Source organism: Narcine bancroftii, chromosome 4 (assembly GCF_036971445.1).
Source record: "Narcine bancroftii isolate sNarBan1 chromosome 4, sNarBan1.hap1, whole genome shotgun sequence".
In the NCBI taxonomy this organism is placed as follows: domain Eukaryota; kingdom Metazoa; phylum Chordata; class Chondrichthyes; order Torpediniformes; family Narcinidae; genus Narcine; species Narcine bancroftii.
Genome location: NC_091472.1, coordinates 88,492,825 through 88,517,738, shown reverse-complemented (window position 1 = coordinate 88,517,738; position 24,914 = coordinate 88,492,825). Strand labels below are relative to the sequence as shown.

General features: G+C 43.4%; 1 protein-coding gene and 1 long non-coding RNA gene across 2 annotated transcripts in view; one reads left to right on the top strand and one right to left on the bottom strand.

The window, feature by feature from the left end:
- The window catches only part of LOC138760789 (endogenous retrovirus group PABLB member 1 Env polyprotein-like), a 155,375-nt gene that overhangs the window by 19,450 nt on the left and 111,011 nt on the right, over positions 1–24,914 (bottom strand). The gene's annotated exons all lie outside the window — the stretch shown is intronic.
- Positions 1–24,914, top strand: part of LOC138760791 (uncharacterized) — an 82,788-nt gene that overhangs the window by 30,495 nt on the left and 27,379 nt on the right. Inside the window, exon 2 of the long non-coding RNA XR_011355878.1 lies at positions 2,410–2,527. This is a non-coding gene — a long non-coding RNA (uncharacterized lncRNA). The remainder of the gene's footprint in view (positions 1–2,409; positions 2,528–24,914) is intronic.

Genomic DNA, 24,914 nt, shown 5'->3' with positions numbered 1-24,914 from the left:
TAAATCTTCATCCGCGAAGCCAAGCCAAAGAAAAGAAGAATAAACTAGTATGTACACTAAGAGGTCTTATCTCTCTGCAAGATGAATCTGGAAGGTGAGACTGTAGCTTTGGACTGCTTTATATACAAGGTCACTGGGATGACTCCTGGTGACCCAGTGGTGTAATTACATATCACCACAGGTGGTGGGAGTCTTTGAGGATAGAGGCTGCTTTTTGAAAAGACTGCCTCATGTTGATGTTCTTGATGGAGTGAAGTCTGGTGCCTGTGTTGTCACAGGCCGAGTTAACAACCCTCTAGAGTTTATTCTTGTCCTGAGAGTTGGAACCTCCATACGAGGCAGTGATGCAACTGGCCAAAATGCTCTCCATGGTACACCTGTAGAAGTTTATGAGAGTTTTCGGTTACATTCCAAATCTTCTCAGACACCTCGCAAAATATCATTGGGGATCAAAAGTGAAGAGGGAGATCAGAGGTGGAGAGGGTGAGCGAATTTAAATTCTTCAGAGTCACTAATTCAGAGGAGCTTTCCTGTACTCAACACACAAATGCCATTATGAAGAAAGCGTGTAAGCGCAAATAATTTCTCAGGAGTTTGTGGAGATTTGGTATGAAATTGAAAACCATGGCAAACTTCCACAGAAAATGTAAAGTATGCTGCCTGGCTGTATATGACCTGGTATGGGGACACCAGTACCTCAAAATAAAAAGCCTTGCCAAAGGTAATGGACACGGCCTAGTACATCACAAGCAAAACTCTCCCCAACATCAAGAAAATCTGCATGGAATGCTGCCATTGGAGAGCAGCTACAATCATGAAGCATCCAGGATATATTCTGTTCTCGCTGCTGTCATCAGGAAAAAGGGAGAGGTGCCACAAGACCCATACCACCAGGTTCAGGAACAATTGCTACACCTCCACCATCAAACTCCTAAACAATAAACTCAATCAAAGACTCATTTAAGGATTCTTACTTTGCACATTATTTATTATCAAATATTTATTTGCACAGTCATTTTGTTAGCACCTCTTTGTTTGTTTACATTTCTCTTTTGTATATGTATTTTTTATGAATACAGTTTTTTTTTTGCACTACCTTTAAGTAGAAATTCTGCCTGGCCCACAGGAAACAGAATCTTAGGGTTGTATGTGATGTCATGTATGTACTCTGACAGTAAATCTGAACTTTGAACTTAAGATGCTGTGCCCACCTACTTGATCTTTATGGTTTTGATAATTTCCATCTTTACTTTGTGTTACTACAACTCTCTTCAAAGCTATTGTTATCTTTGGCTTGATCCCTGAGTTGAGTCCATACCTCCTAACCCAACCCCTCATCTCACCCCCACCACCACCCTGCTGAATTTTTTCAACTTTAAGATTTTTTTAGACATACAGCACAATAACAATTCCTTCCAGCCCACGAGCCAGTGTCGCCTAATTACTCCATTTAAGCTCATTTTGAAAGGTGGGGGGAATCTGGAGTGCCTGGAGAAAACCCATGTGGGGAGAACATACAAGCCACTTCCAGACAGTGCCAGATTCGAACCCAGGGTACTGTAATAGTGCTAACCTCTACACTGACTTAATATGCTCCTTAAAGCTTTCTGGCTCAATCAAGCTTTGGGTCTGCCCAGATCGCTTGGTGACACACTTTTTTTTGGATAATCCTGTGAAGAACATTTGGGACGTTTTATAATCTCAAAGTTGGACTATGTCCAAGTTGTAGTTAATTCTTTGAAATTTGATAGAAATTTAGAAAGTTAACTGAAGCTGAGAGCCACATGCACAAACAAGCCTGCAGCTGACGTGGACATTACACCTCCATAAATCTTAGTCCGCGAAGCCAAGCCAAAGAAGAAGAAATAGCATACTATCTGTACTATATACCAATTATGGTCAACCACATTTCTGTCATTGCAAAAGCTAAAATTTGACAAATTGAAGTAATTTTAGTCCTTGTATATATATAAAAAAGTACATGGTACAACTGTACACATCTTGGTGACAGAAAATTTCATTAAATTTTCTATGAAATTTGACAAACCTTGATCTTGTATCCAAAATCGGATCAATGGCTGGTCACAAAGAAGATATATTTAACGGTTTGACATCTAAGGCCTCAACTGAGTTGCTTTGAGAGAGGAATCTGTGGTTAATTATAGAGATAATAGACTCTAAATACTTTGCTTCTGTCCTTTTAAAAAAAAAATTTCAAAGAAAGAGCATCATATTATTGATGATTTTTCTTGATACTTTTGACTCTGACCTATAATATCTGAAAAGTGTGGGTAATTTCTGTATTGTTATTTTGTATTTTAATGTGTATATACTTTTAAAAATGAGTAATGCAAGTTTCTAATCAAGCAACAGAAACCAAACATAACAGTCAGTGCAATTCTATTACAGCGCCAGTGACCCAGGTTCGAATCCAGCGCTGTTTGTAAGGAGTTCGAATGTTCTCCCCAAGTTTGTGAGGGTTTCCTCTGGGTGCTTCAGTTTTCTTCCACCCTTCAATATGTACGAGGTTTGTAGGTTAATTGTGGTATATGGCTAAATGTCTAAATTTTTCTGAAGGAAGATCATAACATATTATTGATAGATTAAAGAGATGCTGGTAAAGGGAGAAACAGATTTTCTCCATCACCTTTTTTTTCCGAAACTTTATTTATTAATTTTAACATATGAAGAAAGTAAGTAATTCACATACAGAAAAAATACAAAATAAAGTAATACAAGTACAAAGTAACATAGTTAATACAATACCAATCTCGGCATCTCCCCCTAATAACTAAAAACTAAGACTAAAAAAAAACTAGTTTTAACCCCTAACCCCCCCTCCCCACCCCCACGATAAAGAGTGAAGAATTAATACTATTAGTATAATTTAAAAAAAAATATAGCTTAAAAAAAAGATGGATATATATAAAAAAACAAAAAAATATTAATTAAGTATTAATTATTAATCCAAATTTTTTTTATTATATAAGAATATATATGAAAAAACAAAATCAAAAAGAACTTAAACGAAAAAAAACAACTAATAATAAAAAAAACTAAAAAAAGAGAAAAAAAGAAAGAAAAAAAAGAAAACATATATATAGAAAAAATATATAATAAAATAAGTTTTTTTTTAAAGAAAAAAAAATGATTAATTCAAACTTATTTAAATTGTATATAATCAATAAATGGGGTCCACTTTAACTCATAAAAAGACATCTTATCTTGTATAGAAAAAGATATTCTTTCCATAACCAAACAAAACTTCATCTCTGAATACCACCTATCTAAAGACAATACATTTCTATTCTTCCAAGTAATCGCTATACATTTCTTGGCCACTGCCAGCGCTAAGTAAATAAAAGAGATCTGGTAATTATCTAATTCTAAATCAATCAACGGTTGCATATTCCCTAATAAAAATATATCAGGGTCTAATACAATATGATTATATAGATTATTAAATACAGATTGAATACCTTTCCAAAATTGTTGTAACCGATCACACAACCAAACAGCATGTAAAAAAGTACCAGAAACCTGATCACAACGAAAACAAAGATCTGACTTACTAAAACCAAATTATTTTAATTTTTCGGGTGTTAAATATAATTGATGTATAAAACTATAATTAATCATCGCCAATCTAGCATTAATCAATTTTCGAACACTATTACGGCAGATTTCAGACCAATCTTCTTCAGTTATTGTTAAACTTAAATCTTTTTCCCATTTCATTTTATCTTTATCCCAATCTATTTTACTTTCACTTTCCAACAAAATACGATACAAACCTGATATATAACCCTTTTTTGGAAATGAGAGCAGTTTCAGACAGTAAATTCATTTGACGACCGCATACCTGTTTTACAAAAGATCTTAACTGATAATACACAAATATAGAATAACCACTTATATCAAATCTCTTTTGCAATTCTACAAAAGAACAAAAATGACCTTCTAAAAAACAGTCAGATAAATTATGTATTCCTTTCTCCTCCCATTGTTTCAAAATAGTATTAGATACCGTGAAAGGAACAAGTTGATTATTATATAATGGTAATCTTCCTGACCACTTATTTTTCAATCCCATTTTATGTAATTTACTTGTCCATAAATTCATTAAATGTTTCAATATTGGTACATCATAAGTTCGTAACAAATTTTTATTCCATCGAAATAAAAATTCATTCGAAAATTTTTCAGAAATAACTGCCAATTCTATCTGTGCCCAACTAGGTGTATCTTGTGTGGCCATTAATGCGCTAAGAAATCTAAATTGAGCTGCTTCATAATAAAATTGAAAGTTAGGTTGTGATAGTACAGATCTATCACCAATGTACATAGTGTATATAGTTACTGTATCTAGACTGTGCTTACAGCGATTGGCTGAGAGCTAAGCCACACCTATTGTTTGGGCCTTAAAGGGTTGTGTCCCTAGCCAGGTCGGATCATTCCGGACTGGTCGGCCACCTGTGAAGAGCTCCGGTCTTTTGCTAATAAAAGCCTTGGTTTGGATCAACAAGTCTTTGGTTCTTTCGACGAGCTCTACAATTTTATTAGCAAAAAGAATTTTTTTTGAAAGGGATGGAGCGTTTAACTCGGCCAGAAAAACTTGATATCGACCCACAGTCAGCTACAGCCTTCAAAGCCTTTAAGTTCTGGCTGCTGAACTTTGAAAACTTCCTGAGATTCATTCAGGTAGAGGAGGATAACCAGCGTCTAACAGCATTGCTGTCTATGGTGTCCTTGAGAGTCTACGAGAACATCCAGGATGAGACCACTTACACCGCAGCCATAAAGGTACTGAAAGGACTGTATGATCAACCGGTGAACAGAGTTCATGCCCGGCTCGTGCTTGCGTCGAGGAAGCAACAGCCCGGCGAGTCCAGCAGGGCATATTTACAAGTATTAAAGGCATTGGGCAAGGACTGTAACTGTGTGGACAAAACTGCTGCCGAGATCACTAGCGACCTCGTCCGGGATGCTTATGTGGCCGGGCTCCGGTCGAACGAAGTGAGGCTGCGTTTGCTCGAGCAAGGGGTAGAAAAACTAGAGGACGTGGCCCGGATTGCAATCACAATGGAGGATGCAGCCTTAAAGTCCACCGAGCTCTCTAGGGACTGGACCCAGTCGACCACCATCCGTAGTTTTTCCCCATTCTTGACAACCACCACCTGGGCTCTCCAGGGGCTTGAACTGGGTTCGATGATGCCCTCATCCAGCAATCTACGCACCTCACTCCTAATGAATTGCCTGTTTTCGTAACTATATTGCCGACTTTTGGTGGCCACAGGCTTCCAGCCAGGGGTGAGGTTTGCGAAGAGTGCTGGCGGGGCAATCCGGAGTGTGGAAAGGCCGCAGGATTGGCCCCGGGGCACGGGGGCGGGTTGCTCGGGTGCTTCGGGAGTGGGGCGATGGCAGACCGAGAGGGGGGCGTGGGGTCCCCCAAAGTGTAGGGACACCGTTTGGAACTGACACTGGAAGTCTAATCCCAGCAACACTGGGGCGCACAATTGGGGAAGGACGAATAATTTAAAGTGGGTGACCGTCACGCCCTGTACTTCCAGCGTGGCGATGCAATACCCCTTTATCCCAGTCGAGTGCGACCTCGTCGCTAATGAGATCCTCTGGGTAGTGGGGATAATGTCAAGTCCCCAACGGAGGGCCAGATCTGGCTGGATAAAACTGTCAGTTGACCCAGAGTCAAATAAGCAATTGGTGTAGTGTCCATGCACTTTAATCAGTTCCATTGCTCTGGTGAGGGGATGAGAGCATTGCTGGTTTAATGTTATTGAAGCAGTTGACAGGCGAGTTTTGCGCGATGACGTCACGCAACGGGATGACGTCACGCAACGGGATGACGTAGTCAACGCTCGAGGAGCAGGTTGGAGAACCTCCCGGAAGTGCTGTTGTGGCGGGTGAATGGTAAGTAGTGGGGTCTGTAGTTGCTCGCGATCGGCGGTCGGGCCCTGGCGGTCGTCAGCGATGGACGCTAGGGTGAGCACCTGGTTGGCCGCGGGGGTGGCTGCGGCGGCGGTAGCGTCGGCCCCGGGGGTGTCTGTGGCGGCGGCAGCAGCGGCGGTAGCGTCGGCCCCGGGGGTGTCCGTGGCGGCGGCAGCAGCGGCTGTAGCGTCGGCCCCGGAGGTGTCCGTGGCGGCGGCAGCAGCGGCGGTAGCGTCGGCCCCGGGGATGTCCGTGGCGGCGGCGGCAGCAGCGGCGGTAGCGTCGGCCCCGGGGGTGGCTGTGGCGGCGGCAGCAGCGGCGGTAGCGTCGGCCCCGGGGGAGTCCGTGGCGGCGGCGGTAGCGTCGGCCCCGGGGGTGGCTGTGGCGGCGGCAGCAGCGGCGGTAGTGTCAAGTGTTCCGCACGGGGGCGAGAGGCAGGCCATTAACCGCTTCACACTCCTGGATGCGTACCCCCTGCCACGCATCACGGATGTGGTGAACCAGATCGCCCAGTACCGCATTTTCTCCACTATTGACCTACGTTCGGCCTACCACCAGCTCCCGATCCGCTGCAAGGACCGACCATTCACGGCCTTTGAAGCGAATGGGCGGCTATATCAATTTCTCAGGGTACCATTCGGGGTCACAAATGGTGTTGCGGTCTTCCAGCGGGAAATGGACAGGATGGTGGACCAGAACGGGCTAACCGCTACCTTCCCGTATCTGGACAATATCACCATCTGCGGCCACGACATGCAGGACCATGACGCCAACCTAGACAAATTTCTTCAAACTGCCCGTCAGCTAAACCTGACTTACAATTTGGACAAGTGTGTTTTCCGGACCACACGACTCGCTATTCTAGGTTGTGTGGTGGAAAACGGGATAGTCATGCCAGATCCTGACCGCATGCGTCCCTTAATGGACAAATGCCACCCCCCACGAAAGGATGTTCCTTTTCCCGAGGAAATCCGAATCGGGAACCACTGTACCGGCATGGCTCACCGTCCCTGGCCCTGTCCTTTTGCGACGCCACGTCCGGCACTCAAAGAACGACCCCTTGGTCGACCGAGTGACTCTACTCCACGCGAACCCACATTACGCATACGTGGAGTTCCCAGACGGGCGGGAGGACACTGTTTCAGTGCGGGACCTAGCTCAGGACGCGGTAGACCCAGCAAACCCCCCAACTCCTTATGCTCCAGGCCCCATGCCGCAACAGAAGGACCAACAGCACCCCAATGACTCGGGCCACCCTGCCGACAAAACGACTGGGGAATTGAGCGACGGAGCAGTCGCACCCGATGAGCCCGCTGGTGACACCACTCCAGCGACCCCAATCCCGGCACCACGGCGGTCACGCCGGATGGTCAGACACCCTGACCGCTACAGTCCTTGACCTACCCCTTCCTTTTCATTCTCTCCCTCGTTTTTGTTTTTTTTTTCCAGGGTCAATTCTCCAAGAAGGGGTGAATGTGATAGTACAGATCTATCACCAATGTACATAGTGTATATAGTTACTGTATCTAGACTGTGCTTACAGCGATTGGCTGAGAGCTAAGCCACACCTATTGTTTGGGCCTTAAAGGGTTGTGTCCCTAGCCAGGTCGGATCATTCCGGACTGGTCGGCCACCTGTGAAGAGCTCCGGTCTTTTGCTAATAAAAGCCTTGGTTTGGATCAACAAGTCTTTGGTTCTTTCGACGAGCTCTACATAGGTAGCCGTAACCCTCCAAATTGAAAATCCCACATCAATTTTTTCAACACCACCCTAGGAAATTTTCCTTTCCATAAAAAATCCCTAATTACTTTATATAAATTCTTAAAAAATCTTTTTTGTAAACAACAAGGAATTGATTGAAATAAATATTGTATACGAGGAAAAATATTCATTTTTATAGTATTAATTCTTCCTAATAAACCCAAAGGTAAATCTTTCCATTTAACTAAATCTACCTTAATCTTCTTCATTAAAGGAAGATAATTAAGTGAATATAAATTTTGGTAGTCAGTATTAACATTAATTCCCAAATATTTAATTTGTTTCGTCCACTTCAAATTCGTAATATTTCTAAACATTGAATAATCATCTTTACTAATTGATAAAATTTCACTTTTAGCCCAATTAACCTTATAACCAGATAATTGACCATAAATCTCTAAGGAATCTTGAAGTGCTGGCAGAGAAACATCAGGATCCACCAAATATAGCAAAACATCATCCGCAAATAAATTTATTTTATAATCTTCATTCAAGTCTCTCATACCTTTGATACTATCATTCTGACGTATTAATTGTGCTAGAGGTTCAATAACTAAAGCAAACAAGGCGGGTGATAATGGACATCCTTGTCTAGTAGATCTTGTTAAATTAAAGGATTCTGAAAGCAAACCATTAGTAACAACTCTAGCTTTCGGACCATTATACAGAGCCCTAATCATACCAATAAATGAGAGACCAAACGAAAACTTTTCAAGTACTTTAAATAAAAACTTCCATTCTACTCTATCGAATGCCTTTTCTGCATCCAATGAAACCACCATTGGATAATTCTTCTGTCTCCATCACCTTCGTTATTTAACAACAATGACAGTGTGGCGGCCCACAATTGCTGAGATCGGGCTGGCACATTGCGCGGCAGCAGATGTGGACAGAGATCGCTAAAGCTACTCCCAGGACAATGAACCGGCGGGGGAAGAAGCTGGGGCAGCATCAGATCAACAGCCCTAAAATGGCGTTGGTCAAGCTGCCCAGCTAAATCATCAGAAACAGGCTGGGGAAGAAGGGCATTCATATGCATGGACATTCCCGCCCGCTGTTATTATTCATATGGATGACTCAGTCAATCAGTAAAAACGGCGGGAACTTGAACAGTATAAAAGCAGCCTTTCCAGCCCTAATAAAGGAGTGAGCTTAACCTGCCACACTGTGTGTGTGTGTGTGTGTGTGTTTCTTTGTAGCGGTCGGCTACAATTGGTGACTTTGACGGTTTGGAAAGAATCTAAATCTAGCGATGGAGAATAAAGCAGCAGTTAGCGCAGTCGTCCTGAAGCTCCCAACCTTCTGGACAGTTCGACCCGGCGTGTGGTTCAACCAGTTGGAGGCTCAGTTCCAGATTCGGGGCATCACAGCAGAGACCACCCGTTACTACAGCAGAGACCTCCCTGGATCTGCAGACTGCAGACAGAGTGGCCAATTTTATCCACAGGCCACCATCGGAAGCACTTACACTGCCTTCAAAGAGCTATTAACAGACTTTCAGACTCTTGTGGCAAGAGAGAGGAGCAGGTTTGCTCCACCTGGATGGGCTTGGAGACAGATCCCTATCGGCACTTATCAATGAGATGCTGGCCCTTCTGGGAGGTGAGCAGCCCAGCATCATGTTCGAACAGGCGTTCCTGGAACAGATGCCTGAAGATATCCAACTGCTCCTGGCGGATCAGATTTGAAGCAACCGCCAGAAAGTCACAGCATGGGCAGACATTCTGTGGAAACAGAAACAGAAGTGCTCGGCTACCATGGGGCTCATAAAAAAAGTCCTGCAATCAGACCAGAGCAGTCCCAAGCAAGGAACAACAGATGAGAGGCAGGAGTGAGTCCAACGACACATGGTGCTTCTACCACCAGAGATCGGGCACAGAGGCCTGCCGATGCCAGTCCCCCTGCGAGTTCCAGGGAAATGACAAGGCCAGCCATTGCTGATGGCCATGACAGCTGGCCACCAAGAGAACCTCCTGTACATCTGGGACTGCCTGTCCGGCAGATGCTTCCTGGTGGATTCAGGAGCAGAGGTCAACGTGATATCCCCAACAGGGTTGGACACTAGGCGCAGGCTAGCGGGACCCACATTGAGGGCTGCTAACAACAGCAATTTATCTATGGCACTCATAGGGCTGAGCTGCAGTTCAGGGCAGTCTCTTCTCGTGGGAGTTCATGCTGGCCGCAGTGGAACAACCACTCCTTGGAGCGGATTTCCTGCGAGCCCACAACCTCCCAGTGGACCTTAAAGGTAAACGACTCATCCACACCAAAACCTACCAGACCATCGCACTGAGGGGCGCTAGGTTTCTGGCAAAGCACTTGTATTCTGTCCACAGCTCGGAGGATGAGTTCTCCAAGGTGCTAGCAGGATTCCTGGCAATCCTTTCCCCTCAGTTCACAGCGGAGATGCCTCGACACAGCGTCAGACATCACATCCTGACCAAGGGCCCACCTCTCCATGCAAGGGCAAGACAACTTCCACAAAGAAGCTCCGACTGGCCAAGGAGGAGTTCCGCAAGCTCAAGGTGTTGGGCCCCTGCACATGGTGCCTAAAGCAATGGGAAGCTGGAGATCATGTGGCAACTATTGCCGGCTCAACGAGGCCACTACCCCAGACCGTTACCCCATGCCACACATTCAGGATTTTGCGGCAAATCTGCACGGGGCAACAATATTCTCAAAAGTGGATCTTGTGCAAGGATCGCGGTGCATCCTGATGATACCCCTAAGACGACCATCATCACTCCATTTGGGGTGTTCGAGTTCCTGAGGATGCCATTCGGGCTCAAAAATGCGGTGACCAATGGACGCAGTGGGCAGAGACCTCGACGATATCCTCATGGCAAGTAGAGCCTGACAGGAACACCTTCAGCACCTCCGAAATCTCTAGTCGTCTGTAGTTCGGCCTCACCATCAACCTGGGCAAATGCCAGTTTGGCCTGAACACCATCGACTTCCTGGGCCACAGGATAACAAAAGATGGGGCCACACCACTGCCCAACAAGATAGATGCCATCTATAGCTTCCCGAAGCCCAGTACAACCAAAGGTCTGCAGGAGTTTGTGGGGATGATAAACTTTTATTGCAGGTTTATCCCAGCAGCTGCTCGAGTGATGTTCATCCTGATGTCCGGCAAGGAGGAGGACCTGACCTGGGACGACGAATCCTCACGTGTGTTTGTGGAAACAAAAGAAGCCCTGACCAAAGCTGCACTCCTGACCCACCCCAGACCAGATGCACCCACGGCTCTCATAGTCGATGCCTCAGGAACAGCGATTGGTGGAGTCCTGGAGAAGCAGATAGAAGAAGTTGGTACCTACTAGCTTTCTTCAGCAATCGTCTGTGGCCCCCTGAACTAAAGTACAGCGCATTCGATAGAGAGCTGCTGGCGCTGTACTTAGCTATCGACACTTCTGGTACATTCTTGTGGGAAGGGCTTACACAGCTTTCACGGACCACAAACCACTGACTTTACCCTGGCTAAAATCTCTGGTCCCTGGTCAGTCCGCCAACAGAGACACTTGTCTTACATCTCAGAGTACACCACCGACGTCAAGCACATCTCGGGCAAAGACAACATGGTCGCGAAAGTCTCCCTGGTCAATGGTCTGGACTTCGCAGCACTGGCAGAGGCACAGCAACAGGACGACGAGATCCCGCAGTACAGGACTGCTGTCACAGGCCTTCGGCTTCAGGGAGTTCCAGTCGGCACAGGTACTACCACCCTGGCCATTAGGCAGGTTTGACCTATTGTCCCAATGGCATAGAGGCGACAGGTTTTTGACTCCATCCGTGGGCTGGCACACTCATCCATCAGGACTACGGTCCGGCTGGTGGCCAGCAAGAACATGTGGCATGGATTGCAGAAACAAGTCCATGGGTGGACCAAGGCATTTGCACAATGCCAAACAGCCAAAGTGCAGCGACACACCAAGGTCCCCCCACAGCCTTTCGAGCCAATGGAACGCAGGTTTGACCACATTCACGTGGACATAGTGAGACCCTTGCCAGTCTCTCAGGGTTTCCGCTGCCTGTTCACAGTGGTCGACAGCTTCACCTGGTGGCCAGAAGCAATCCCCCTGGCTGACACATCCACCAGGTCCTGTGCCAAAGCACTCCTCTCATCCTGGATTGCAAGATTCGGACTGCCACAGCACATCACTTTTGACCGAGGTGCACAGTTCACTTCCAGTTTGTGGACCGACATTGCCAACCTATGGAACGCTCAGCTACACAATACTACGGCATACCACCCGCAAGCCAATGGAATGGTGGAGCGTTTCCACAGGCACCTCAAGATCGCCCTCATGACCAGACTCAAGGGCCCCAACTGGGTGGACAAGCTATCAGGGGCACTACTAGGCATCCGAACAGTGCCGAAAGAAGACCTCCATGCATCCTCTGCTGAACTTGTCTACAGAGCCCCACTCACGGTTCCCGGGGATTTTGTTCCACAGTCCAGAGGACAGCAGGAGGAGACAGTCAACTTCCTGGACAGGCTGCACGAAAAGGTCATGTAGAGCGCATCAAAAGAACCAAAGACTCGTTGATCCAAACCAAGGCTTTTATTAACTAAAAGACTGGAGCATATCACATGTAGGTCGACCAGTCCAGAATGACCTGGTCTGGCTAGGAGCAATCCATTAAGACTTGCCAGTAGGCGTTGCTACGCTCTCAGACAATCAGTCATCCTACACTACAAGTCTGTACATATACACATTGGTGATAGAATCTGTACTATTACAGGTCAGTTACCTGGCTCCGAACCCACCCTTCAGACATGGACAAGCCAAGTCCATCATCCCCAAAGAACTCAAGGAATGTGAGTACGTGTTTGTATGCAGAGGACCCCACCATTCACCACTGCAGAAGCCATTTGAAGGTCCCTTTCAAGTCATCCGAACAACAGAATCACCTTTGAGTTGGACATTGGTGGTAAACCAAAAGTCTTCACTACAGATAGACTCAAGCCTGCCCATACAGATTCAGCAGAACCCGTGGAGACACCAACACCTCGACACAGAGGCAGACCACAAAAGACTTTGGGGACTATACCTACGGACATTATAGACTGTAACGCCAGTTCTGGGGGGTGGGGGGGGGTCATATGGTAGCCCACAATTGCGGAGATCGGGCCGGCACATTGCGCAGCAGCAGATGCGGACAGAGATTGCTAAAGCGACTTCCAGATCAATGAACCGGCGGGGGTAGAAGCTGCCCAGCTAACTCAGCAGAAACAGGCTGGGGAAGAAGGGCATTCATATGCATGGACATTCCCACCTGCTATTGTTATTCATATGGATGACTCGGTCAATCAGCAAAAACAGCGGGAACTTGAACAGTATAAAGGCATCCTTTCCAACCCTAATAAAGGAATGAGCTTAACCTGCCATATTGTATGTGTGTGTTTCTTTGTAGCAGTCGGCTACAACAGCACCTGCAGACTTCCTTGTTCCACTCCATTCGAGAGCCGATGGAGCTGTTGCAGAAAAAGCACAGAAATTGCCAGAGCCCTGTAAAAGTGCTGTAGAACAGTGAAATCTAGGGCTACGGGTGCATAGTTCCATAAAGGTCATGTCCCAGTAAGACAAGGTGGTGAAGAAGGCATTTGGAATGCTTGTTTTCATTAGGCAGGGTACTCATAATTCTGCTCCAGAAGACATTGGTGAGACGACGTTCTGTGTGCAGTTCTGATCATCCAGCCACAGGAAAGATATCAATAGTTAGAAGGGGTGAAAGGAGATTCAACAGAATGTGGCTGGGACTGGAGGACTTGAATCATAGAACACTACAACACAGTACAGGTCTCTTGGCCCTCAATGTTGTGCCAATCTATATATTTCTACCATTTTCTGTAACATCTCCATCTTTTGTGGCTTCGGGGTCAGGTCACTCATCTGAGTGCTACTGGTACCATGCAACCCAGTACTACCTGTCACATGGTCGGGTGATAGGCGACTAAACCGGCTCCCCCACCAGGCTTGCCTGCTGGTGTGGAGAGTGGCTAGACACTCTGCAGGATGAAAAACAAGACCTGTCAAAGGGTGGATGAACCCTCTCATAGGGTCAACGGCCATCTAGCAAACACGTGCCGTGAAGTGTGGAAAGGCCATCCCTTGCATCGAAGCTTGGTCTGACCATTCACTCAGAAATTCCCCCAGCCACCTTGGACTTCACCATGCCGCTGGATCCAAGAGGGGATGTTGAGAGGGTGGGTCTGTGCAACCCCATACTCACCTAAAATCCATTCACACACTTGATGTTTCTTTCTAAGGAGTAGGGTATCCTCAACACACCCAAGTCCTATAGCGACAGACAAGTGGCGAACCAGTAGACGTGACCAGCTGGGAGCTGTAGTCACAAGTCTGCATGCAGGCGACAGGGGGAGAGTGGTCACACATGGATTACAGAGCGGAGATATGGTGAGCCAGCACCCTCTGCCTAGGGAGGCACTGCTCACCCTACAATAAGGGAAGGTCCTAGAAAAGGTGGTTCAAACAAAGCCTGCTCACACCAACCTGGCCAGTCTGCTGTGGCTGGTGAGTCATTCCACACTAGCAGTAAGAATCACAAACAGAATCTGATCATCGCCTCATGGAATATATGAACTCTGTTGGACATTGCTATCTCTTATTGTCCAGAGAGACATACCGCACTTCTTACTCATGTGCTCAAGGACTACAGTATGGACACTGAAGCTCTCCAGGAGTCTTGACTCACTGGAGAGGGTGGACTGTATGAAGAGAAAGAAGGGTAGACTTCTTCTGGTCCAGCAGGCCTGAAGAGGGGAAAAAAGGGAATCTGGTGGGTGCTTGGCTGTCAAGAACTGCCTCACAGCCAAGCTACCAACCCTGCCTGTTGCTGTATATGATTGAATCTAGACCTTGTGAATATCTCTGCAAGAAAAGCAGCACCTCACCATAGTCAACGTTTTCTCCCCAACTCTAACTGATCCCAGTTAAGTCAAGGAGGCATTTTATAGTGAGCTGAAAACCACCATCAATAGTGTGGCAACTTCTGATAAACTGCTGTTGCTGGGAGACTTTAATTTTTAATGTTTGGGATGGCAAGGGATAGGCAACAGTTACGGTAAAGGTCTACTGCTTCTCTCGATAGGCACAGAATTCAATCTGCATTACTAACACGCTGTTCAGATTGCCAAACAAGCTCAAATGTATATGGAATCATCCACGATCTAAAAGCTGGCATCTCATTGACTATATCATCACCCAGTAATGAGGCATGTCTGAAGTTTGTATAAGCAGAGTTAAGTATGGAGCTGAGTACTGATATTCAAATGGTGTGATCAGATCTATGTTTATTGATCGAACCTCCACGCAGATTGATTGCTGTCAAACCACCAAAAAAGCTGAACACCACCGAATTGAAACACCGTGAGTGTGCTGATGCCTTCACAACTCCTAATCAAAGAGAGTACATCCACCTTTACTGAGAAGTCAGAGCATATAAAAAGATGGCAAGAACACTTCGACGAGCTGTTGAATAGACCAGGAACCATCACTGATGAAGCACTGGGCAGAGTACACCCTTGACCCATATTGTTTGAGCTAGATGCTCCACCTACTCTTCATGAAGTCATCAAAGCCATCAAACAGCTAAAACCCAACAAAGCACCAGGGCCTGACGGTATTGCAGCCGAGATCTACCAGTATGGTGGTAACACACTGACATCGTGCCTGCACCAGCTGTTCACAATGTTGTGGGGATCTGCAGAACTATCACAAGACTTCAAAGACACATCAGTTATGACCATCTACAAAAGCAAGGGAGACAAGAGAGACTGCAACAATTTTCGAGGCATCTCTCTTCTGTCAGTTGCAGTAAAATGCCTTGCAAAGAACATTCTTAGATGTTTGGTGTCCAACATCAATGACAACATCCTTCCAAAAACCAGTGTGGTTTTCGAACAGCCTGTAATACAATGGATATGATCTTCTCACTCAAGCACCTCCAAGCAAGATGTGTTGAGCAGTAGAGAAGTCTCTGTCACACTTGTTGATCTAACCAAAGCATTTGATACTGTTGGTAGAGATGGCCTGTGGAAGCTTTTACCAAAATTTGGTTGCCTCCAACATCTAACCAACATCATCTGTCAGTTCCATGAAGGTATGGAAGGCTGCATCAATATATGTGGAGAGTTGTCAGACCCATTTCCCATCAGCAATGGCGTAAAACAGGTTTGTGTTTTGGCTCCTACTCTTTTTGGACTATTATTTGCTGCTGTTCTTCAGGATGCCACATCAAACCTGAAGTTTGTAGAGGTCTTCCTACAAATGAGGCTCCTCAACCTCATAAGACCAAGACCTAAAACAAAAGTCAAGGACATTGTGGCACATGAGCTACAGTTTTCTGATGACTGTGCACTGGTTGCCCACTCTCTCCAAGACTTACAGGAGATCACCAGTCACTTTGCCAGTGCTGCTAAGAACTATGGATTGACAATCAGCCTGAAAAAGACAAGTTTTGTACCAACCGGCCCCTGGTTCAAGCTACAGAGACCCAACTGTCCTCATTGATGACACTCATCTTAATGCTGCCAACAAGTTTTGCTATCTGGGCAGCACAATAGCATCCTCAGCTTCTCTAGATGTAGAGATTGAGTCAAGATCCAGAAAGGCCTGCTTTGCCTTTGGTCAGCTGAAAGATTAGGTTTGGTCACAAAACAGGTTGGCCACCAAGTGTGAGGTGTACAGGGTTGTTGTCATATCATCCTTGCTATATGGTTGTGAGAAATGGTGCCCATATCAGAGTCACTTACGTCAGCTTGATCAACTACAGCAGCGTCACCTACATTCTCTGATGAGGATCACCTGGCGAGACAAGGTCTCCAATATTGAGGTCCTTTTTCAAACTGGAATGCCAGCAGTTTCAACCATGGTAATGTCAACCCAACTGCGCTGAGCAGGACATGTTGTCAGATGCCTGACGAAGACTGTACCTGAAAACGAGGAGGCCAGTGACTATGGTACACGGATGTCCTGAATAGGAGCCTCAAGAAAGATGACATGCCCCATCAGCATAGGAGGACCTGGCTTAAAATTGCTCGCAGTGGAGTGGAGGGATTCCATCAGAAAAGATGTGGACGCTGCTGAGAAAAAAGATCAAAGAGGCAACAGAGAAAAAGCATAGGAAGGGCCACAACAGAGCTTCTCCCCCTGTTGCTTCTCCAGGCCACACCTGCCAAGAATGTGACAAGTAGTGTCTGTCAAGGATTGGCCTGTACAACCACTCCAGGAAGCACATTTCAAACCCCAACAACTGACTGAAAGGAACCATCATCATCCTACGGAAAGGATAGCCAGAAGAAGAATTCTACCAAAAAACAACTAAATCCTTCCTACCTCATAACCCTCTATTTTTTTTTTCATCCATGTCAAAGAGTTTCTTAAATGGCCCTAATGTTCCAGCCTCACCACCACTCTGGCAAGGCATTCCAGGCATCCACAACTCTCTGTGTAAAAAAAAAACTTAGCCCTGATGTCTCCCCTAAACTTCCCTCCCTTTATTTTGTACAGATGTCCTCTGGTGTTGTAGGGAGTTGGATATGCTGGATTTTTATTTCATAGACCAGAGGAGGTTGAGGAGTGACTTTATAGGGGGGGGGGGGCATGGATAAAGTGAATGCTCACCATCTTTTTCTCAGGGTGGGTTATTTTAGAACTAGACAGCACAGTTTAAGGTGAGAAGGGAGAGATTTAAAAAATGCCTGAAGGGCAACTTTTTCACTCAAGATAGTCTGTATTTCAGAGGAGACATGTGATGGAGTAGTGGCTGGTAGGGTAAAACCAGCCCTCTCCAGAAAAGAATAAAAAAAGTTAAGAAAAGACAAAGTTCAATAAATACAAAATATAGGAAATAAAAGATAAAGTTGCAGAGAAGAGAAAGAAAATGGCGCCTAAGAAGGAAAAAGTAAAAACAACAGGAAAAAAGAAGAAAAGACACCGGAAAAGAAAGGAGAAAGCCTTACCTGCACGAAGGAACGGGGAGCCATGGTGGAGAAGAGCGCCCGATCTCCTAAGTTGGTGACGGCCCTGCGGAGTGCGACCTTCCGACCGGTGGACTGCAGAAATGTCTCTCTGAGCCAAACAAAAGTGCGCAGTGCACAATCTAAGGTAAAGGAAAACACCGACGGGAGGGGGGCTCAGCTGAGGACCGGGCAACCACGGCGCAACCAGCTGAGGGAAGCTCAACACCAGGGATCTCAGCTGGAAGATGAGGAATGCGGCAGGAGAGGGAGTGAAGTACCAGGTGAGAAAGAAAGCCAACAGGGTAAAAGGAAAGAGGAGCAGCAGCTCACCGACAAAGTGAGACAAGCAACTCATCAGGAAAATCAGAAGAGACACAGAAACAGAAGACACAGACACTGAAGAAGAGGAAGAAGAAGACCAAGATCTTCACAGAGAGATAGAAGGTAAAACAGATGGACAGAATATAGATAAAGCTTTTTTTGAAGAACAAATTAGAGCATTAAAAGAATGGTTGAAATTAGAATTTAGTGCAATTAAAAGAAAAATAAAAAGAACAGAAGATAAAATGCAAAGATTTGAGCTAGTCATGACAGAAATAGGGAAAAGAGTAGAAAATGTGGAAGAACAAGAAACAGCTGTAGAAATGGAAGTGAATGACTTAAGAGGAAAATTGAAGGAAAGTGATTAAAAAATTAAAGAGACACAAGAGATGTTAGCACAGAAAATTGATATGTTGGAAAATTATAGTAGACAAAACAACATAAAAATAGTGGGCCTAAAGGAAGATGAAGAAGGCACAGATATGAAGGAATTTATAAAAGAATGGATCCCAAAGGTCCTGGGAACGACAGAAATGCAGGAAGGAATGGAAATAGAAAGGGCACATAGAACACTAGCTCCGAAACCACAGACACATCAAAAACCAAGATCCGTTTTAGTAAAATTTTTGAATTATATGACAAGAGAAAATATACTGGAGCGGGCAAGGAATAAAATTAGAGAAGACAATAAACCATTGGAATACAAGGGTCAAAAAATATATTTTTACCGAGACATAAGTTTTGAATTCTTAAAGAAGAGGAAGGAGTTTAATGCAGCAAAATCGATCCTATGGACTAAGATAGAACTAGATAAAATATGGGAGAAGGTACCGGAACATATACTTTATAAGTGGGATGAAAAGCTGGTGCAATATAAAAGCTCACCAGTATTGCATCATTTACTTATTATATGGAAGAAGATCCACTTAAAAAGGAAAAAACGAATGACCAAATACCAAAATTACTATTGACACAAAATCTGCTAATCCCTTTTACAATAGATAACCTTTCCTTTAGTAATGGGAGAGAAAAGGAATAAAAACCCTCAACACGGGTCCCCATTTTGACCCCAGCCGCCTGCCTCTTGAACTCCCTATGTCTATCATAATCCCCATTTTTTTTCAGGAAGCAAACCTTTTGAGAAGAAATGTCCAGTGTTACTACTCACAGTATTTATGTGACTAAGCATTTCTGGCTTTTGTAGTGAGATGTTGCATAACAGTAGACCATTCTGCCTCAGGGGAGACATTGTTCTCCAGGCTTTATCCACAAAGTAGGATGAACAAACACAACAGAATGTCTATATTAAAGCCCCTATGCAAACTCATAAAGTAGAAGCCAATGTTTTCATCCTTCAGAAGCCATCACACTTCGTTAGAGGCTGTCTTTGTCTCTTAGAGCTTTGGCCTGCTGCTTTGGGTTGGAGTTCCAAGGTTGCATCATGGCGGAGCTTGCAGCATGAGACAAGAACCCAATTTTATTTTCCTTTAAGCATTCGAGTAGTTTGAGTTGTTAGTAAGGCCAGATAGGGTCCCTTCCACTGAGGAGAAAAGGATTCCTTGTTTAAAACTTTTATAAACACTTTAACTCCTGACTTAAATGGGTACATATTTCCTGGCTAAAGAAGGCATGTGCATACTGGAGGATGTTTTCATAATTCCATATCAGTGCTGTTCTTTCTTGAATGAGGGAGGGCTTTGATCCTGTGGTCACGGGTCTTTTCATTAGGATTTCATGTGGAGTCAGGCCTGTGTTTCGATTTTTCTGATTTCTCGATTTGTCTAATGCTAGAGGAAGTGCGCCTGGCCACTTTAACTTGTGTTGTTGGTGTCGTTTAGTTAGGGGATTCTTTATTTCTCTGTTCATATGTTCTACCATTCCCAAGGATTGGGGTTGGTAAGGTATATGCAATTTCACATCCAACCCAAAGCCTGTGTTAGTCCCTTTACTAAATTCTTGCAGAAATGAGTTCCCCTATTCATCCCTGTGGGTATTCATCACTGTTCATCCCTGTGGGTATTCATCTCTGTTCATCCCTGTGGGTTTTCATCTCTGTTCATCCCTGTGGGTATTCATCTCTGTTCATCCCTGTGGGTATTCATCTCTGTTCATCTTTATGGGTATTCATCACTGTTCATCTTTATGGGTATTTCATACCTGTTCATCTTTATGGGTATTCCATACCTGTTCATCTTTATGGGTATTCATCTCTGTTCATCCCTGTGGGTATTCATCACTGTTCATCTTTATGGGTATTCATCACTGTTCATCTTTATGGGTATTTCATACCTGTTCATCTTTATGGGTATTCATCTCTGTTCATCTTTATGGGTATTCATCTCTGTTCATCTTTATGGGTATTCATCACTGTTCATCTTTATGGGTATTCCATACCTGTTCATCTTTATGGTTATTCATCACTGTTCATCTTTATGGGTATTCATCACTGTTCATCTTTATGGGTATTTCATACCTGTTCATCTTTATGGGTATTCATCTCTGTTCATCTTTATGGGTATTCATCTCTGTTCATCTTTATGGGTATTCATCACTGTTCATCTTTATGGGTATTTCATACCTGTTCATCTTTATGGGTATTCATCTCTGTTCATCTTTATGGGTATTAATCTCTGTTCATCTTTATGGGTATTCATCTCTGTTCATCTTTATGGGTATTCATCACTGTTCATCCTTATGGGTATTCCATACCTGTTCATCTTTATGGGTATTCATCTCTGTTCATCCCTGTGGGTATTTCATACCTGTTCATCTTTATGGATATTCATCACTGTTCATCTTTATGGGTATTCATCATTGTTCATCCCTGTGGGTATTCATCACTGTTCATCCCTGAGGGTATTCCATACCTGGGTACTATACCTTGTCTTTCATCAAAGGATTCACTACTGTTTGGGCATCATCCCTTCCAGAAGGGTAAGCTTCTGTCCATTTAGAAAACATATCAACTATAACCAGGATGTACTTGTAACCCTCTTCTGGTGGTATTTGAACAAAATCAATTTGTAAATTTTGAAAAGGCATTACTGGAAAAGGCAGATGATCACATTTTTATGGCATTTTCCCTTTGTTATTCTGTTGACAAATCAAACAAAATCTGGTGAATTTAGAAAGTATAATGGATATCCCTGGCATGTACCAGTATTCGGCAATGACATGTTACATCCCTTCTTTGCCTATGTGAGTCTATGTGTGAGCCAGGTGAGTCAGAGGCAAAAGCTAACTGAGAGGTAACTCTGGACATCCGTTATGGTGACACCATGTGCCTGAATATACTGCAAAATCATTGTGGTGCCATGAATCTTTATCAACTACAGTTTGGCATTTAACACAATCATCTCCTCAAAGCTGATCAGCAAACTCCAAGACCTGGGACTCAACACACTGCTGTGTAATTGGATCCTGGATTTCCTTACCTCCAGACCACAATCAATGAAGATAGGTAAGAACTTCTCCACAATCTCCATCAGTACCGGAGCACCACAGGTCTGCATTCTTAGTCCCCTGCTTTACATCTAAGACTGTGTGACTTGGTACAACAATCAGTGCCGGATTAACGTAGTAGCAAAAGTAGCATATGCTACGGGCCCCACATTTTCATATTACTATAAAACTGTACTTGCTCTATTAAACATTTGAGGGAAAGGCACAGATCCAAAAGAATCAACAATTCCATCCTAACGCTCCGGAAGGTTAACTTAAAACTAGTCATCAAAAAATATGCAGCGAATGAAATCTTCTCTCAAGTTATAATCAAATGGGGAGGAGTCACGTGATGGAGTAGTGGCCAGTAGGGGAACTCCAGCCCTCTCCAGAAAAGTCAAAAAAAGGTAGAGAAAAAACAAAGGCACTAACACAGAAACCATAACAAAGTGAAAGTAAAAGTGTGGAGAAAATAGCAGCAAAGAAAGAAAAATCAAAAACAACGGGAAGAAAAGAAGAAGGAAGGACGTCGGAGGAGGAAGGTGAAGGCCTTACCGGTACGAGGAAGCCAGCCGTGGAGAGAGAAGCCCGCTCCCTGAGGTCAGTGGAAACCCCGAACTCAGGATTACAAAAATGGCTCACGGAGCCAAACAAAAGTGCGCAACCGCGCATGACAAAAATAACACTGACGGGAGGGGGACCAGCTGAGGAGTAAATCTCCACAGCTGAAACAGACAAGTACAATACAACAGCAAGACTCTCAACAGGAAAACATAGAAAATAACGAGAACAAGAAGGAAGAAAATAAAAATAGGAAATCAAAGAAACAACAGATGACCAACCCAGAGGAAGAAGACCAACACAAAGAGACTTTTAATAAAAATAAGAAGAACAAGAATACGCAACAAAATAAAATAAACAACCCAACAAGAAAATCAGAAGAGACAGAGGTAAAGGACACAGATGCTGGAGTGGACCCAGAAGAAGAGGAGGAAGAACACAGAGAAATGGAAGATGAAGGGAAGGGCAAGTACATGGATATATATTTTTTTTAAAGAATATATGGAAATAGTAAAAGAATGGCAGTCACAAGAATTCAGTGAAATAAAAAGAAGAATAAAAAGTACAGAAGAAAAAGTGAATAGATGAGAGATGATCATGACAGAAATAGGAAAAAGAGTAGACAAGGTGGAAGAACGAGAAACAGCCATAGAAATGGAAGAAGATGACTTAAAAAAGAAATTAGAAGAATCTGATAAAAAAGTTAAAGAAACACAGGAGCTGTTAGCTCAGAAGATAGATATAATGGAAAATTATAATAGAAGAAACAATATAAAGATAGTGGGCCTTAAGGAAGATGAAGAAGGCAAAAATATGAAAGAATTTATAAAAGAATGGATCCCCAGGGTCCTAGGAAGACCAGAATTACAGGAAGAAATGGAAATAGAAAGGGCACACAGAACATTAGCCCCTAAACCACAACCACAACAAAAACCAAGATCCATTTTAGTAAAATTTTTAAGATATACAACAAGAGAAAATATATTGAAGGCAATGAAAAAAATAAGAGAACACTAAAAACCACTGGAATACAAGGGTCAAAAATTTTTTTTCTATCCAGATATAAGTTTTGAACTCCTGAAGAAGAGGAAGGAGTTCAATGCAGCAAAAACCACCCTATGGAAAAAAGGTTATAAATTTATGTTAAAATACCCAGCGGTACTTAAAATAGTTATTCCGGGGCAGCAAAACAAACTATTCTTGGATCCGGAAGAAGCACGAAAATTTGCAGAACAACTACAAAACAGACAGAGAGATGAAGAGATGTAACAAGAGCAAAAATGACAACAAACTATATGTATGTGTGTATGTAGATACATATATGTGTGTGTGTATATATATATATCTATATATATAGATATATATATATATAGATATATATATATAAAATAGAATATAGGTAAGAACTAAGAAGGGAAAGAAAGGGAAGAAAGGAAGTAAGGAGGGAATTAAGAGAGTGACCTTTGTTATATATGAAGATAAAAATCTTTTCTGGGAGGGCTGGGTGGGGAAGAATAACAGTCACTGCGAAATCAGTTGACGCCTGCGAGCGGGTTCACAAATCCAAATGGAGAGGGGAGATGTGGTTGCCCGACAAGGGACAAAGGGCAACTCAGAAAGGGGAGGGACTATTGGGGTGAAAGGAATTTTAGATATGAGAATAGTGGAAATATTTTATGTTTTAGAAATGTTGAAAGCAGAAATGGATAAGAAGGGAAGGTGGTGATGAGGAAACGGAAAGGAAAGATAAACAAAGTATGAAATGACTATGTTGAACTATATGACTTTAAATGTTAATGGAATACATAACCAAATCAAAAGGAAGAAACTGTTAAATTTACCGAAAAAAGAAAAAAATGATATAGCATTCGTACAAGAAACACATCTAACTGAAGTGGAACACAAGAAATTAAAGAGAGATTGGATAGGACATGTAACAGCAGCATCATATAATTCAAAAGCCAGAGGAGCAGCTATATTAATCAATAAAAATGTACCAATCAAAATAGAAGAGGAAATAATAGATCCAGCAGGGAGATATGTAATGATAAAATGTCAGATATATTCAGAATTTTGGAATTTACTCAATGTATACTCACCTAATGAAGAAGATCAAAAATTTATGCAAGATATATTTTTGAAGATAGCAGATACGCAAGGGAACATACTAATAGGAGGGGATTTTAACCTTAATTGGGACTCAAACATGGATAAAACTGGAAAAAAAACTACAGAAAGAACAAAGTAACCAAATTTATAATTAAATCGATGCAAGAAATGCAACTTTTGGATATATGGAGGAAACAACACCCAAAGGAAAAGGAATATTCGTATTATTCGGGTAGACATAAAACATACTCAAGAATAGACCTATTCCTGTTATCAGCCAACATTCAAGGAGAGTTAGGAAAACAGAATATGAAGCTAGGCTATTATTGGACCACTCACCCCTGTTATTGGCAATAGAGCTAGAGGACATCCCACCAAGAATGAATAGATGGAGATTAAACTCCATGCTACTTAAAAGACAGGATTTTAGAGAATTCATTGAACGACAAATTAAAATGTACTTTGAAATAAATACGGAATCAGTGAAAGATAAGTTTATACTATGGGATGCAATGAAAGCGTTCATCAGAGGGCAAATAATAAGTTATGTAACTAAGATGAAGAAGGAGTACAATCGGGAAACAGAACAGTTGGAAAGGGAAATAACAAATATAGAAAGAGAATTAGCAATAAAGGAAGATACAACTAAAAGAAGAGAATTGGCAGACAAAAAAAAATATGAAACACTACAAACATATAAGGTGGAGAAGAACATAATGAAGACAAAACATAAATATTATGAGGTAGGAGAAAAAATGCACAAAATTCTAGCATGGCAGTTTAAGAC